The sequence below is a fragment of the Eumetopias jubatus genome, unplaced genomic scaffold, assembly GCF_037043125.1.
Source record: "Eumetopias jubatus isolate StellerSeaLion01/CBP00866 unplaced genomic scaffold, mEumJub1_p1.0 scaffold_7, whole genome shotgun sequence".
NCBI lineage: Eukaryota > Metazoa > Chordata > Mammalia > Carnivora > Otariidae > Eumetopias > Eumetopias jubatus.
In genome coordinates this window covers 109,920,262-109,934,071 of record NW_028274813.1, presented here as the reverse complement: position 1 = coordinate 109,934,071, position 13,810 = coordinate 109,920,262, and positions in this window count along the sequence as shown.

Sequence of the window (13,810 nt, the reverse complement as noted above, 5' to 3'; positions counted from 1 at the left end):
CGGGGTGTGAGGGGATTAGGGGCCCCCTTATCTGTTAGCTCACTCAGAGGCTGTGCATCAGTCCCACACAGGATGACTAACAGCCTCACTCGGGGAGAAGGAGGCCCTGAAGCTCGAACGCCAAGTTCTGGTGTGAAGTGAGGACCTGGTCCCTTCTGCGCAGGGTGTGTTTGGGTGGGGGCTCAGGACGGAGGCCCCTGCCTGCCTGTCTGGGCTCTGTTCTCTGGCCCTAAGCCTCCAGCCACTCAGCTACTGCTCCTTCCTGAGCTTGGCATTCTCTGATCTGCTCTCTCTGCTTGACCTCTGCTCCGCCTGTCTTGGGTAAAGCCTTGAGCTCGCTGTGCCTCCAAGGAAAAGGAATAATAATAGTGCCCACCACATGGGTGGGAAGCGAGAGCCAAATGAGACCCTCACCTAGCCGCTGAGAAGTTCGTGACATTGGCAAGTGCCCGATAAATGGCAGCTAGTGTTGTTGTCAGCTGACTCAAACGCCCTCACCTCTTGGACACCTTTCCAAGACCCCCAACAGAAAATGTCCTCTCCTCTGGCCCCACCTTGGCGCTTTGTTCCTGCCTCTGTTCTCTTGGGGGCCCTACCCTGCGTCTGCACACTGACCCCCACTCTGCTGCTTGCCCTAGATCCAGGGACTGTAGTCTCCCTCTGATTGGTCTCAACTGCAGAGTCAAAACCATGGTAGTGATGACCTCATTGGGGTTGTTAGGGCATTAAATGAAATGATGCACATTAAGGGCTCAACACAGGCATGGCCTGGGGGGGAGCGGTGAATAAATGTCATGATGTGCTGTTATTATTAGCATTGTTCTTGATCATGCACTGTGAAGTCTGTCCTTCCCTGGCAAAGGCTTTTGAAAGGGAGAGACGGGTCTTGGTTTTTCTCAGGACCTTGGTGCCCACCCACTGGGCCTGACTCCAGGGAGGGGTCCGTGAGGCCAGCCAGGTGGAGGAAGGTGCTGGGCACCTGCTGTCCTGAGCACAGGCCCATCACCCCACCCAGCGCTCGTGCCCCTGGGGGCTGCCTCTCGTGCCCTCTCTGAGCAGAACTGCAGCCCCAGCCCTGCCCACATCACGGTCACAGAGAGACTGCCGCATCGCCGTGACGATGGTGATAACCACATCCCATTCACCTCTGCCCTCCCCAGGGTCACCGTCCTATCGGCCCCCAGCCCCTGTCCTGGAGTGTCAGAGCTGGGGGACACCTGGTAAACCATTCCCAGCATGAGGAAACTGAGGACCAGAGAAGTAGTCCAGCTGGCCTAAGGCCACGCAGCAAGTCAGAGAGTGCTGGGATCGGGTCCAGTCTCTTGACTCCCACTGGAGGGAAGATCCAACCCTGTGCTGTGTCATCACGCTGTGGAGGAAGAAGGACACTAGCGCTTACTGAGGATCTACTGGGTCCTGGGCACTGCGTAGGCTTTGTGTGTATTGGTTCAGTTCCTCTTCCTGTTGCAGCTGGAAGGGGTAATATTATGCTCCCCATTTTACAGGTGGACACACTTAGGCTAAGAAAGGTGAAGTCATCGGATCAAGTCACAGTAGGGTGATGACAAAGCTGGACTTCGAACTCCCATCGGCCTGACTCCAAAGCCAGTGCTCTTTCTGTCCTTCCTGCAGTGTCCCGTGGAGAGACGGGCGCAGCTGGGCCCCAGCCCCGGGCGAACGGGCGGGGGGGCTGCCGACCTGGCACCTTGGTTCCTCCCTCTGCGGTGGGCAGACACGGAGGAGGTGAGAACAGTCAGGTTACAGGGGCTGAGGATTCGTGAACAGCCAGGATGGGGTTTCGCTGGGAGGGGGAGCTGGTTTCCAAGGCCTTGGTGCCCCAGCTGGTGGCCCCTTCACCTGGACAGGCAGATTCCTGCCCCCGCCTGTGGGCGGGAGGGTGGGTTTGCAGCCGGCTGGGGGTGCACAGGGGCTGTGCCGCTGTCAGCAGCCTCGTGTCTGCTGGTGCCAGGAACGGGCAGGAAGTGGTTTGTGGGGAGCAGAGACGAGGCCGAGGCTGTGCGATGTGGCTGCCTGAGGTTTCTGCTCTGGAAACCTGACTCATGTGGACGAGGACCAGCCTCCCCCATCCCCAGGGGCCAGTTAGTGCAATTACAGGGGAAGAGAGGCTGTGCTCCGAGGGGGGGCCCGAGGCGTCCCCAGGGGTGACTGGTTGCACAGCTGGCCCGTGGGCGGAGGGCGTGTGGGAGGATGTGCCCACGCAGGCCAGCGCCAGGCCCCCGCAGCAGGGGGAAACCACGCAGGGCGGCCCGCCTGCCAGGAGGGCTCCCCTGGACTCTGCAGGCCTTGGTCCGGGCTCAGCTTGGTTCTGACTCACCACGTGAGCTTGGGCAAGGCCTCTTCTGTCTCCCGGCCTCACTTTCTTTCTTTATCTCTAAGATGAGGTTTCCACGGGCTCTAAGAATTCGATGACTCTTCCCTGCCCCCACCCAATCAAAGGAGCATGCAAACCACAAGGGAACAAAATAACAACACGGAAAACCACAGCTAGCAGGTAGTAACAGCTGGAGAGTAACTGCTGGGCTCTGCTCTGGGCCCTTTGCATGACTTCTAGAATCCTTCCAACAGCCCTGATGTGCCCACTTCACAGATTGGGAAACACGCCAAAATATCCGGAGCCCATGTCCTGTGGGAAAGGGGAAATCTGGATGTGAACCAAGGGGGCTGCCAGGCCCCATCTGCCTCACTCTCCCCTCTTACTCACACCCGTCTCCCCTCTCCCCCTCCTCGCACTGAATCCCAGGATGACAGAACGGAAGAGGGCCTCATGAAGCTTCAAGGAGTGGGAAGGCTGTGTGGGCCCTGCTGCCAGGTTCACAATCATCTGTGTGTTCCACACGCAGCTTTACATGAAGAAAGTGTTGACCCGCACAGAACAATTTCAAAGATCCTCGATAACGTTCGACCCTCCATTTTAGTGAATGGTGGAACTGGGGCCCAGAGAAGGGAAGTGACCTGCCCCGAGGACGAGGGCAGAGCCGGGACTAGAACTCAGGCGTCCCGACGCTTGGCGCTGTGCTCGGCACCTTCGGGAGCCGTGGCCAGGCGTGGTCAGGCGTGGCCAGGCCTGGAGCTGGACCAGGCATTGCCTGCCTTGAGCAAGGATTGAAGCTCCTTGGCTGTCAGACAGAAATTCCAAGCAAGACCTTTTGGATTTTGTTAAGCAGGGCTTGCCTAGTAAAGTCGGGTAAAGCCCTGCTTGGGTTCCTGCCCCGCACCCCCCAACTTTACTGAGATCTGATTGACATGTAATGTAGAAAGTGATGACTTGATACATGTATATATTGTGCAATGTTTCCCGGAATAAGGTTAGCTGACACATCCTCACCTCCATAATTAGCATGCTGTTATTGTTGTTGTTATGGTGAGAACGGTCAAGTGCAGCTCTCCTACAACCTTCAAGTACACCGTACAGGATTGTCGCCTAGAGTCGCCATGCTGCACACGCCATCCCCAGATTTTCTTCATCTTATAACCAGAAGGTCGTACCCTTTCACCCGCTCTCCCGCTTCCCCCACCCCAGCCCCTGGTAACCGTCAAGCTGCTCTCTGGTTCCCAGAGTTCCCTGTTCTTAGATTCCACATTAAGTGAGCTCAGGTGGTATTTGTCTTTCTCTGTCTGACTCATTTCACTTAGCATAATGCCCTCCAGGTCCATCCTTGTTGTTTGCAAATGTCAGGATTTCCTTCTTTTTTATGGCTGAATAATACTTCATTATGCATATAAACCGCACTTTCTATCCATTCATCTGGTGATGGACACCAGCTCGCGTTTTTCTCTTGGGAAGTGTGGAGCAATTCCAGCCAGAAACAGTGGATCTCGGGGATGAGCAAATGCCAGCAAAAGATTTAGCAAGAGTGTCTGCATAAGGTAGGTGCTCAAAAGTGCCGACCAGGGCTGAAACGGCTATTTGCCTACTCAGTCACCTTCCCACTACCTGACTCATGAAGAAGATCCTGAGAGTGAAGAGTTGGCTCACTCAGGAGGGCAGGCCAGCCTTTCCAACCGGGGGTGGGAACCAGGGTGGGCCTTCTCCCCTTTCCTTTGATCTCTCACAACCTGGCCTGACTATTGTGGGGCATACTGGTTTGGCGGTGCAAAGGCCCCCCAAATCCAGACCAGTGGTCCTGGGGCCTAGCTTTAATGTGTCACCAGCCCCTCTGCCTGGGTCTCAGTTTTCTCCTCTGGGAAAGGGAGAGGTTAGACTACAGGGTGCCAATGACCTGAGCAGCTTTCAAACAATCCTGAGGCCCAGGCCTCAACCCTGGTCAACTGAACTTCTGTGGGTGCTTATTGGAGTGTCTGCGTTTTTGGTTTTGATGCCAAGTGAAGGATGGGAGCCACTGGCTGGTTCTGGGGTCCCTGGTGGTTGGAGTACAGGACAGCTGCATGGGATGCCCTAGATTGCTGTGAGCGGGGCTTTGCATCTCCTCTTAGCTTGCGTGTGGGTGAGCGACAGCACTACTTGGGCATCTCTCTCAGCAAGAAGCTGTCTCCCAGCATGGCGGGACGTTCCTCTCCTGCCGTGTAACAGGTGACAGACAGGTGGTGGGCCTCTGGGTGCTTGCAGCGAGGAGGCTCCATGGGGGTTGGTCTCCAGGGCCGAGACCCCAGAAATTTCATTCTTCATTCTTCTCCCCACAGGGAAGTTGGGGTTGCAACTGATTATAGAGCACAGCTCCCAGGGAGCTCCTAGCTCCTAGCTCTGAGGCAAACTCTTCCCACAGGAGTCAGGCCATCTAAAGACTTGGGATTCCTGTGCACTGGACGGGGATCCTGGTGAGCAGCTCAGGTTGGGGATGCAGCGGGAGCCCCCAGAGGGAGGGCCAGCATCCAAAGTCAGACTCCCAGGATCCCGTTTGGGTTCTGCTGCCTCCGGGCCTCAGTGATTGCATCTGTGAAATGGACCATGAATCCACAGCCAATGTGGAGCTAGGGAGCTGCTGTGGGGATTCTGATGAAGAGGCCTTCTGAGAAAGGGTCAGTCAGCACCAGGATTTTAAAGCCTCGGGGAGAAAGACAGGAAGGGAATAAAAGCTGAGGGGGCAAGGGTCTTGGGATGTGGAGCAGGGAAGGCTGAGCTCAGGGAGTCTTCATACAAGAGAACAAAGGGTCACCACGCAGGTTTACCCATGGAGTTCAAATGTATACAGATGACGATTTTCACTGGCGGATCCCTCAAAAAAATAAGACTTTTACAAGGAGCTCCTGTCTGTAACCCAAGGATAAATGGCACTTATGTGGCTGAAGTGAGGGACAGGTCCCTGGAGTTGCCCCAGGTCCCCCCTTTTCCACCCTCACAGTGACCTCATTTGGGAATAAGTTTGACCTCTGATCTAGCTAGAGTGGCAAACCCAGCTTTCCCCATCTCCTGTGAGTCAGCTCGGAGGAAGGCAGTATAAAATGTAGGAGAAGGGGGGAGGGTGTTGGACACCAGGAAGCCCTTCCCGGCAGCGGGGTGGGGAGGTGCTGTGTCTAGAGGACCTGGATGCTGATAGCTTCCTTCTACCTGAGGTCTGAGGGGTGGACAATAGCTTCTTGAAGGGCCTCCTGATTTGGGGGTGGGGGTGGGCTGCGGCAGGAGGCCTTTCCTGCTCTGGTTGTCAGGCCCCTGGGGACAGGGGCGGCTTCTCTCTGGAAAGCCGGACACCGGCCCCCTGGCTCGGTCCCGCAGGCAGATGGGAGCTTGAGGTGAGAGCGAAAACAACAGCAAAGTGGCTCCCCTCTCCCCGCCTGGGTCACCTGCTCTGTGCCTCCCAGGGGCCCCGGGCTGTTCTTTCAGTGAGGAATGACAGCTGGTCTAGGATTGCCAGGCAAAAGAGAGGACACCCAGTTAAATTTGAGTTTCAGATAAACAAGGAATGCTTTTTTAGGGTAAGTATGTCCCAAATAGTGCATTCCTTGTTTATCTGAAATTCAAATCTGATTGAGCATCCTGTATTTTTATTCACTAAATCCGGCAACCCCTAGTCTCGTCCATCCGCTCTAGACCCGATGTTATCAGATCCGCCGTCCTGTGCTTATGGGCTTTTGGGAGATGGGGGGAAGCTATCTTGTGGGCATTTTATCTTAAATTACATTGATTTAAGGACGCTTATTTTAAGTAAGTGCGTTTATTTTAATACATTTCTTTTCTTTAAAACAAATCCACTTTTTTTTTTTAAGATTATTTATTTATTTGACAGAGAGAGACACAGCGAGAGAGGGAACACAAGCAGGGGCAGAGGGAGAGGGAGAAGCAGGCTTCCTGCCGAGCAGGGAGCCCGGTGCGGGGCTCGATCCCAGGACCCCGGGACCATGACCCGAGCCGAAGGCAGACGCTCCAACGACTGAGCCACCCAGGCGCCCCGGAACAAATTCACTTTTTGAGTGCGGTGTCCTAGAGGCCATGTTTCCCCGTTTCTTTCTTGCCTTAAGTGACCCAGGGGGTGGAGATTTTAGGGAAATCGGGGAGGATAATAACCCTTTTAAGTCAGAGAATCTGGGTTCAAATATAGGGTCTGTCATTGATTCCCTGACTACTGGACTTGGGGATCTCTTTCACCGCTCTGGTCTCAGTTTATTTATCGGTACAAGGGGGCTAAAGCTCTATCTGCCTGCTAGGTGACCTGGGATTTATGGTTCAAGAGCACACCCTAAGAGTAAACCCCATGTGAGGGGTTTTGTGATGAAGGCCCTGTTGCACAGGGTTCTAGAGCCGTCTGGACCTGAGGGCTGAGCGATGCGGCCCGCTGCGTGAGCTCCGCCGGTCAGAACTTGGCCCAGCCCATGGTACCACGGTGAGTGTCAAACCTCTTGACCTCTTCTGCCCCCTGGCTGGCCATGCAGTTCAAGATTATGGTCACCAGGGGTCAGGCTTGCACGATGATGGTCAAGTTCCGCCTTCTGTGGTGCCCCAGGGGGCTTCTGGTCTGAGCGAGAGGGGCAGTGAGGATGGGGCGTGGCACATGCTCTGTGTGGCTCCCTTGTATTTACATGCTGCTTGGTACCTTTTGGAGGGCCCCTCATCTCGTTGGCCCTCACCAGGAGACCCCATGAAGGAAGTTGGTTTAGGTGTCTGGAGCCTGGAGAGAATTCTGGGCAGAGAATTTGGCAGAGAGTTCAAGTCACTGTTGCAAGTCTGCCTCTTATCAGTGTCCTTGTGGATTATATGGCCTCCCGATCCTCAGGTTCATCTTCAGTAGAACGAGGTTATAATGCCTCTCTTGCAGGGAGCTATCAAGATCTGGAGAGGGGAGGTGTGGCTACCGGGCAGGGCTGGTGTCTCCAGGCCAGGGCAGCCCCTGTCTAGAATGGCTTATGTGGAAGGTGGAGACGTAATAGCAACACGGGGAAAGACCCCAGCCCAGCGGCTGTCCTGGAAGCAAGCACCAAGCTCTGAGGAGGAAGGGGGTGCTGTAACCCACAAAGGGCAGTTCAGGGGCTTGCTCCTCTATAGTCAGGGGGACAAACCCAGGACTCACTGGGTAGGTGTCTGAGCTGGGGCCTCTGGAAATGGGTGGTGGATCAGGCACCCAGGGCAAGGGTGCCCGATGAGGCAGGTCACAGGACAAGGGCTGTTCGGCCTCTGGGATTTCAGATTCTGTTCCATATATTCCCTGAGCACCTGCTCTGGCTATGGGGGCTTATGTTCTAGAGGTAGACACAGATGCTTCCAGTGCAGGTGAGGGGGAAGGGCAGCAAGGTGACTCTGACCTCAGACCAGGCACTGGAGCCAGCACCCAGAGAAGGCAGTCCTGCTCATGGTAGACCAGCCTCCTCCAAGAACCTCCCACATCCATCTCTATATCACACAGGACGCAAGGTGAATGATCTGGGGGTCCCAGAAAGAGTTGGTGTCTTTGAACTGGGCTACCCTTGCCTAGAAATAGTCCTGGCCCCAGCCCCGCCGCATCACAGTGGGTGGACAGCCAGGCACTGGGGCTGTTCTCTGCCCCCGCCATCTCTCCCGGGCCCTGGTATGGCTGATGGCCCTGGGAAGCCTGAGGGCTCTCCCTTGTGTCCTTTCTCAGGGTGGGTCCCGATGGCCCCGATGGATTACCCTCTCACCCCATTGGGTTGCTGTGGTTTGCTCATCAGCAGAAATGACTCCTCACCCACAATTGCATCAGTCTTTCCACAGATGGAGTGAATCACACTGCAAGATGTGGTTACAGGCTGTGTCCTGTGTCCCGGTTAGGGGCCTGCTGGGCCCAGCCAGGCTGGGGGTTGGGGCTGACCGTGACTCTGACTTGGCCTTGGGAGAGGAAACTGGAGGCCAGGAGGGGAGCACCAGCGGGGGTGGTGGTGGTGAGGGGAGGCAAGAGAGGTCATGGAACTTGTCCACACAGGCAGGGCAGGGGACTGGAACCCATGTCCAGTGACTGTGGCCGTGGCCACACTGGGGAACTGTATGGCTTCCCCAGCCCCAGCCTGCCCACGACACCGAGAGGAAGAGAAGTGACCGTGCGGTGGTATGAGGGAACTGGGGAGATGAGTTGGTTTTGCTCCTTCCTCTTTCTCTATTTTGAACCCCCTTGGCTTGCTTCCCCCTTCAGCTGACTGAGGGCTTTCAACCTCAAGACCAATTTCTTTCTTCTCTCTGCTCCACGGGCCCAGCCCATAGCCGGTAGGGACTGTCTTCAGGGCGAGGTGAAGTATCCCATTAGCTGGGTTTTCATTATTCTTCCCAGGGGCCGAAAGAGGCAACGTTTCCCCCCTTGAGGCGGCAAGAGCCACGCTGCCCATTTTTCAGGTGGAGAGGGTGAGATCCAAAGGGAACGTGGCGAGCATATTTCAGTATGGACACTCCCAGTTAGTTTTATCAATTATCTTTCTTCTAACTGCATCTCGTTTTCATCTCTATCTCTTATCACCTCCTCCTCCCTCGTGCACAATCTCATCATCTTCTGCCTAGACCATGGCCCCCGTGACCTGCTCCAACAGGGACTCCCCGCCGGAGGGCTGTGGCTTGCTGAGGTGCCGGGAAGCTTCCCAGCTGGGAGGTCAAATCTTAATCATTGAGTAAAGCTTATTAATTAATTCATTAATTTTCTTGGGGGGGGGTGTGCAACTAATAGGGGAATGTCTGCAGACAGAACCTTGAACTGAATGTGGGACACCGTAGCAGAACATCAGGAAGGAAGGGGAGTCTTCCAACAAAGGAAGATGGCGGGGAGTCTCTGCTCATCATGATGACTTGGGGCTCGGCCTGAGAGAACAGCCACCATCTTGAAACTTGCCAGTCTCACGCCAGAAGGAAAATGAGCCCTGGAGGTTCTCACACCTGTCCCAGCTGCAAGTGACTCCCATCAGTTCTACTCACAACTCACTGGCTAGAACAGTCACTTGGCCTCACCAACTAGCAGGAGTCTAACCGGAAGGTGAGGAGCTAGAAGAACGTGGGGAGCGGCGCTCCTGAGTACGACAGTATACCTCCTGCCCGGCAGAGAGCCTGGTAGGAAGAAGCTGATCAGCAAATTTTTGATGAAACAGTTTCCAGCCCAACCACTGTTCCCAGAATAGCTGTTGCGAAGGCACCAATGACTTCCATATTGCTCCACACGGTGGACACTTTTCAGTCCTTGTCTCCCTTGACCTTGCATATAACACCCAGATTTCATTCTTAATACATGTCTCTCGGCTTCAGGACACAACGTTTATCTGATATTCTTCCTACCTCCTGAGTCACTGCTTCCCTCCTCCTTTGCAACTTTCCCCTCCTCCACCTGGCCTTACATTTTGGAGCGTCCCAGGGCATGGGCCTCTTGGCTCCTCACTAAACTTTGTTCTCAGATGGGGCGCCTGGGTGGCTCAGTCGTTGAGTGTCTGCCTTCAGCTCAGGTCGTGATCCTGGGGTCATTGTTGAATTCTGAGCAGTTAGTGCCAGGGCCTGGGGGCGGATGGGGTAATCCTTTGATGTAGCCTCTGTCCAGGATTGGAAACCGGGCAGCCTGAGCTGACAACCAGGCTCCTCGTGTCTACACTGTTCTGCCCACTCACTGCACCTGGCACCGAGGAGGTGTCGACATGGGGGCAATTTGTAGGATTCTGACTGCCTGGGGATGGGTCACAGCAGAAGCAGGGAGGAAGGCTGTTGGCCGGGCCAGACAGACAGGCTACCTTCACGGTCACCTTCCTTCATCCTGTGGGCTCCCTGGGCTGGGGTGGGGGGCCCCGCGGGGTGGGCTAGAAAGCAGTCTCTCTTTCTGGGGCCAGGGGTGAGTCAGCCATCTCCCTGTGGTCTGAGGCTCTCATCTGAACCGCGACAGTCATTTCTTTCTTTGTGGCTTTGAGGTCTGGGGGCAGAAGGTGTGGGCTCTCGAGACCCCTTGGGCTGCCATGGAGAGTTCAGTCTGTTGGGACCCAGGGGATTCAGGAGGGACTCTGGGGAGTCCCTCGGCGAGCCTGGCCCGCTCCCCACCGGCTGGCTGTGGGCCTCCGGGTGGGCAGAATGTCCTCTTGCATCTTCTTAAGTCCCAAGGAAGCTGCTGGCCCTGTGTTCTCCAGCTCACAGGTTAGGATCCAGAGCATGGGTAATTCAAGGGACTGAGCCGAGTTCCCACGGCTGAGAAGTGACCCTGCTGGACTGGGTGCTAGGCCGTCCCACGCCACCCCCTCTGGAGATGGCCACTCTTGGTCTTCTCTGAGGGGCCAAGGGGAAGAGGAAGTGAGGACTGGAGCGGAAGCTGGGTCCCAACAGGAAAGGGATTCGCCCTGATGGTTCACATGAGGGGACTGAGGGCAGAGGCTCCTCACCGAGGGCCGAGGGGTGCGCAGGATTGAGGGACGCATGAGGGGCACTGAGGCACCCCGAGACTAGCAAGAGTGGAAGCTCTGTGACCACCCCTGGTCTGGAGAGGCAGGGGGAGCAGTGTTACGGGGACCTGGTGAGAACTGGACCCTGGAGGAGGCGCTGCGGCCAGGGAGGGTGTGAGGACCGCCAGCAGCCCACCCCTACCTGTCTCCGCTGGCTCATCTCCCGCAGGCCTCCCCTGCCACTGAACCCCAGGACAGTGAGCAGGCAAAGGGGCCTGGGGAGCGTGCAGTCCTAGAGGCCAGTCCCCTGGGGATGGGCACCAAGGGGACGGGTATGGAGCCTCAGTGGCAAAGACGCGGGGCCCAGACCCAGGGGTGGGGTGTCTGTGTGCACAGCGTCTCCTTTTGTCCCTGTCCGGCCCAAATGGAGGGAACAATCAGCTGGCCTGCCTCTCCCCCAGGCGTGGCGGTGCTTGCCCCCAGGGCCTCCCCAGGCTCTTCCTGGGTCTGTTTCTCGACAGGAGCTTTCCCGAGGTGGGGGTAAGAATCCTGCGTCATCCTGGGAGAGCGTCTGGGCCAGGACTGCGCCTCCCTCACTGACTGTCCTGGGGAAACCTGGCTTCTTATCTCCCTTCTCAATCTCTCTCTCTCTCACTCTGCCCCCCTCCCTCCCTCCACCTCCACCCCCTACCTGGGGATGACAGCCTGTAGGCCTCCCCCCGCCCCCAGCCCACGTCTCCCTGGCTGCTTTCTGCTCGCCCTCCAGGGCCCTCCTCCCACCTGACTGGGGCTGAGCAGGGCCCGAGAAGCCGAGGAACTGAGGAACTGACAGGGCGGGCCTGGAAGCCATTTTGAGCACGGCCTGCTCGTGATAGACACTCCCCGGAGCTCAGGGAGGGCATCCTCAGCCCGCAGAGCCAGGAAGTGAAACCACCTGCTCAGCACTTGGGGAAAGGGACTGGTGGGCCGTGCTGGGCTAAGGGAGCCGGCAGGAGGGAGAGGAGTCTTGGCCCCGAGGGGAGCCTGGCCTCCCCTGTCCGAGTGGCAATTAACCACCTCTCAGGAACCCCGGCGGCTCCTCGGTGAGGGCATTGAATATTTATGAATTAGCAGAGTCTGCAATGTTTTCTGAGCAATAAGTTTTCATGATGTGTGCTTGGTGAGCGAGGCAGCTACCCCGCCAGGACCCGCTGGTGCATTAATCTCCCTTGTCATCCCCACCCCCCCCCACGCTCTTATAAATAACTTTGCTGGATAATCAGATAATGGCGGGGTGGGGGGTAGAGAGTGCCCCACTCTGAGTGGTGGTGAGGTGTGGGGTTAGAGGGACTGAGGAGGGGTGGGCTGGGGAGGGGGGGGCTGCCCCAGTCTGTCTGCAGCTACCAGGACAGATGTCAACCACCCTGCCAAGGAGCTCCGGAGTCACTGAATCCCAGCCCCAAATCACCTTCTCAAGCGGATGCTTTCAATGGTACTGGGGAGGGGAGCGCGCCCATCACCCACTCTCTGTGGGACCTCGGTGACTTGGCCTCCCGTCCCCAGACCCTGGCCCCCACCCTGGCTGGTAGCAGTGTGGGCAGAGAGGCTCCTTGCTGTGTGCCAGGCTTCTGCAGTGCTGTGCGCTATGGCCCTGGGGGTGTCACCGCGGGCTGGCTGAGGGGGACAGAGTCCTGTGCGATTCCTCCTTCCTCTTCCTCACGGATCGAGGAAGCCCCAGAAGGAACAGGCCTGGCTTTGTCGGCTTATTTCCACTTAGCAGAAAGTGAGTGACTTAGCCCCTGAGCCTCTGCTTCCTCATCTACGGAGTGGAGGTTAGAAATTGTGGCAAGATTCCCATGGCTCTGAGGTAATGGTAGGTTGAAGGCCCCAGGGATCCCTGGACACTGCCCTTCCTTCCCCATGAGTTCCCTGAGGGCTTCGTGCGGCACAAGAAAAGACATTACAGAGTGGGAGCCACGATGCCTGGGCTTTGGAAACTGCTGCCCCTTAACCTGCACCGGGGCCCGGATCTGAGTCCTGCTGTGTCCTGTAAGGGGGTGGGAACGTTGAGGGAGGGCACAAAGGGGCAGGAGAGGGCGCTTGCCCCCAAGCCTAGTGCCCAGGCCAGCCAGAGGCCTCCTAGGCCAGGACAGAGAGGCCGGCCCAGCTGCCACTGGGGGGGAGAGAAGGGAAAGAAGCCTCACTCCTGCACAGCTGCCAACTCGGGGGAGCAACTCCCTTTGCCCTGGACTCATCCGGGCTTGGGGAGGGGCAAGGATGAGGTGGGGGTGGGGTGGGGATCAGACACCGGATTTCCACTGGACAACAAATCACCAGATGGGTAAGGCAGGACCAGGAGAGGCAGGGAACTGCCAGGACTAAGGCAGGGAAGCAGGAACCTGAGCACCTTCTTCAACACTGATGTAATCTGGTTAAGTGGATTTCAAAGCCAGCTTGAGGAGCACGCAAGGGACTACCGGGAAGAATGACTCACAATGATGTGAAGACGGGGAAGAGAAGGGGCAAGGGGTGCTGCTTTTGCCGTCACCCTGACCAGGCCTCGGCTCGAGCCGGGCTCTTCCCAGGCCCGCAGAAGGGTAGATAGGGGACCTCACCCAGCCCCAGGAGCCACATGGATCGGGGCCATCCTTCTGTTGCTGGCGCGGCGGGCCATTCTGCTCCCCCTCTCTTTTTTGTTTTTTAAAGATTTTATTTATTTGACAGAGAGAGTACAAGCAGAGGGAGAGAGAGGGAGAAGCAGGCTCCCTGCTGAGCAAGGAGCCCGATGTGGGACTCGATCCCAGGACCCTGGGATCATGACCCGGGCCCAAGGCAGCCACTTAACCGACTGAGCCACCCAGGCGTCCCATTCTGCCCTTTTGAGAGTTATTTCCATGTCTGTAAAATTCGTCCATCACGGGATTACCTTAATCAGCGGATATGTCCTGAGAAACGTCTTTGCGGCCAGGTGCCATGGTTGGAGAGACACAGCCTCAGGGGCCTGTGCCTTCGGCTTGACCCTCAACTAGGAGCCACCCCCCACTCCCATGCCTGCCCCTCCAATCTATACTTCAGA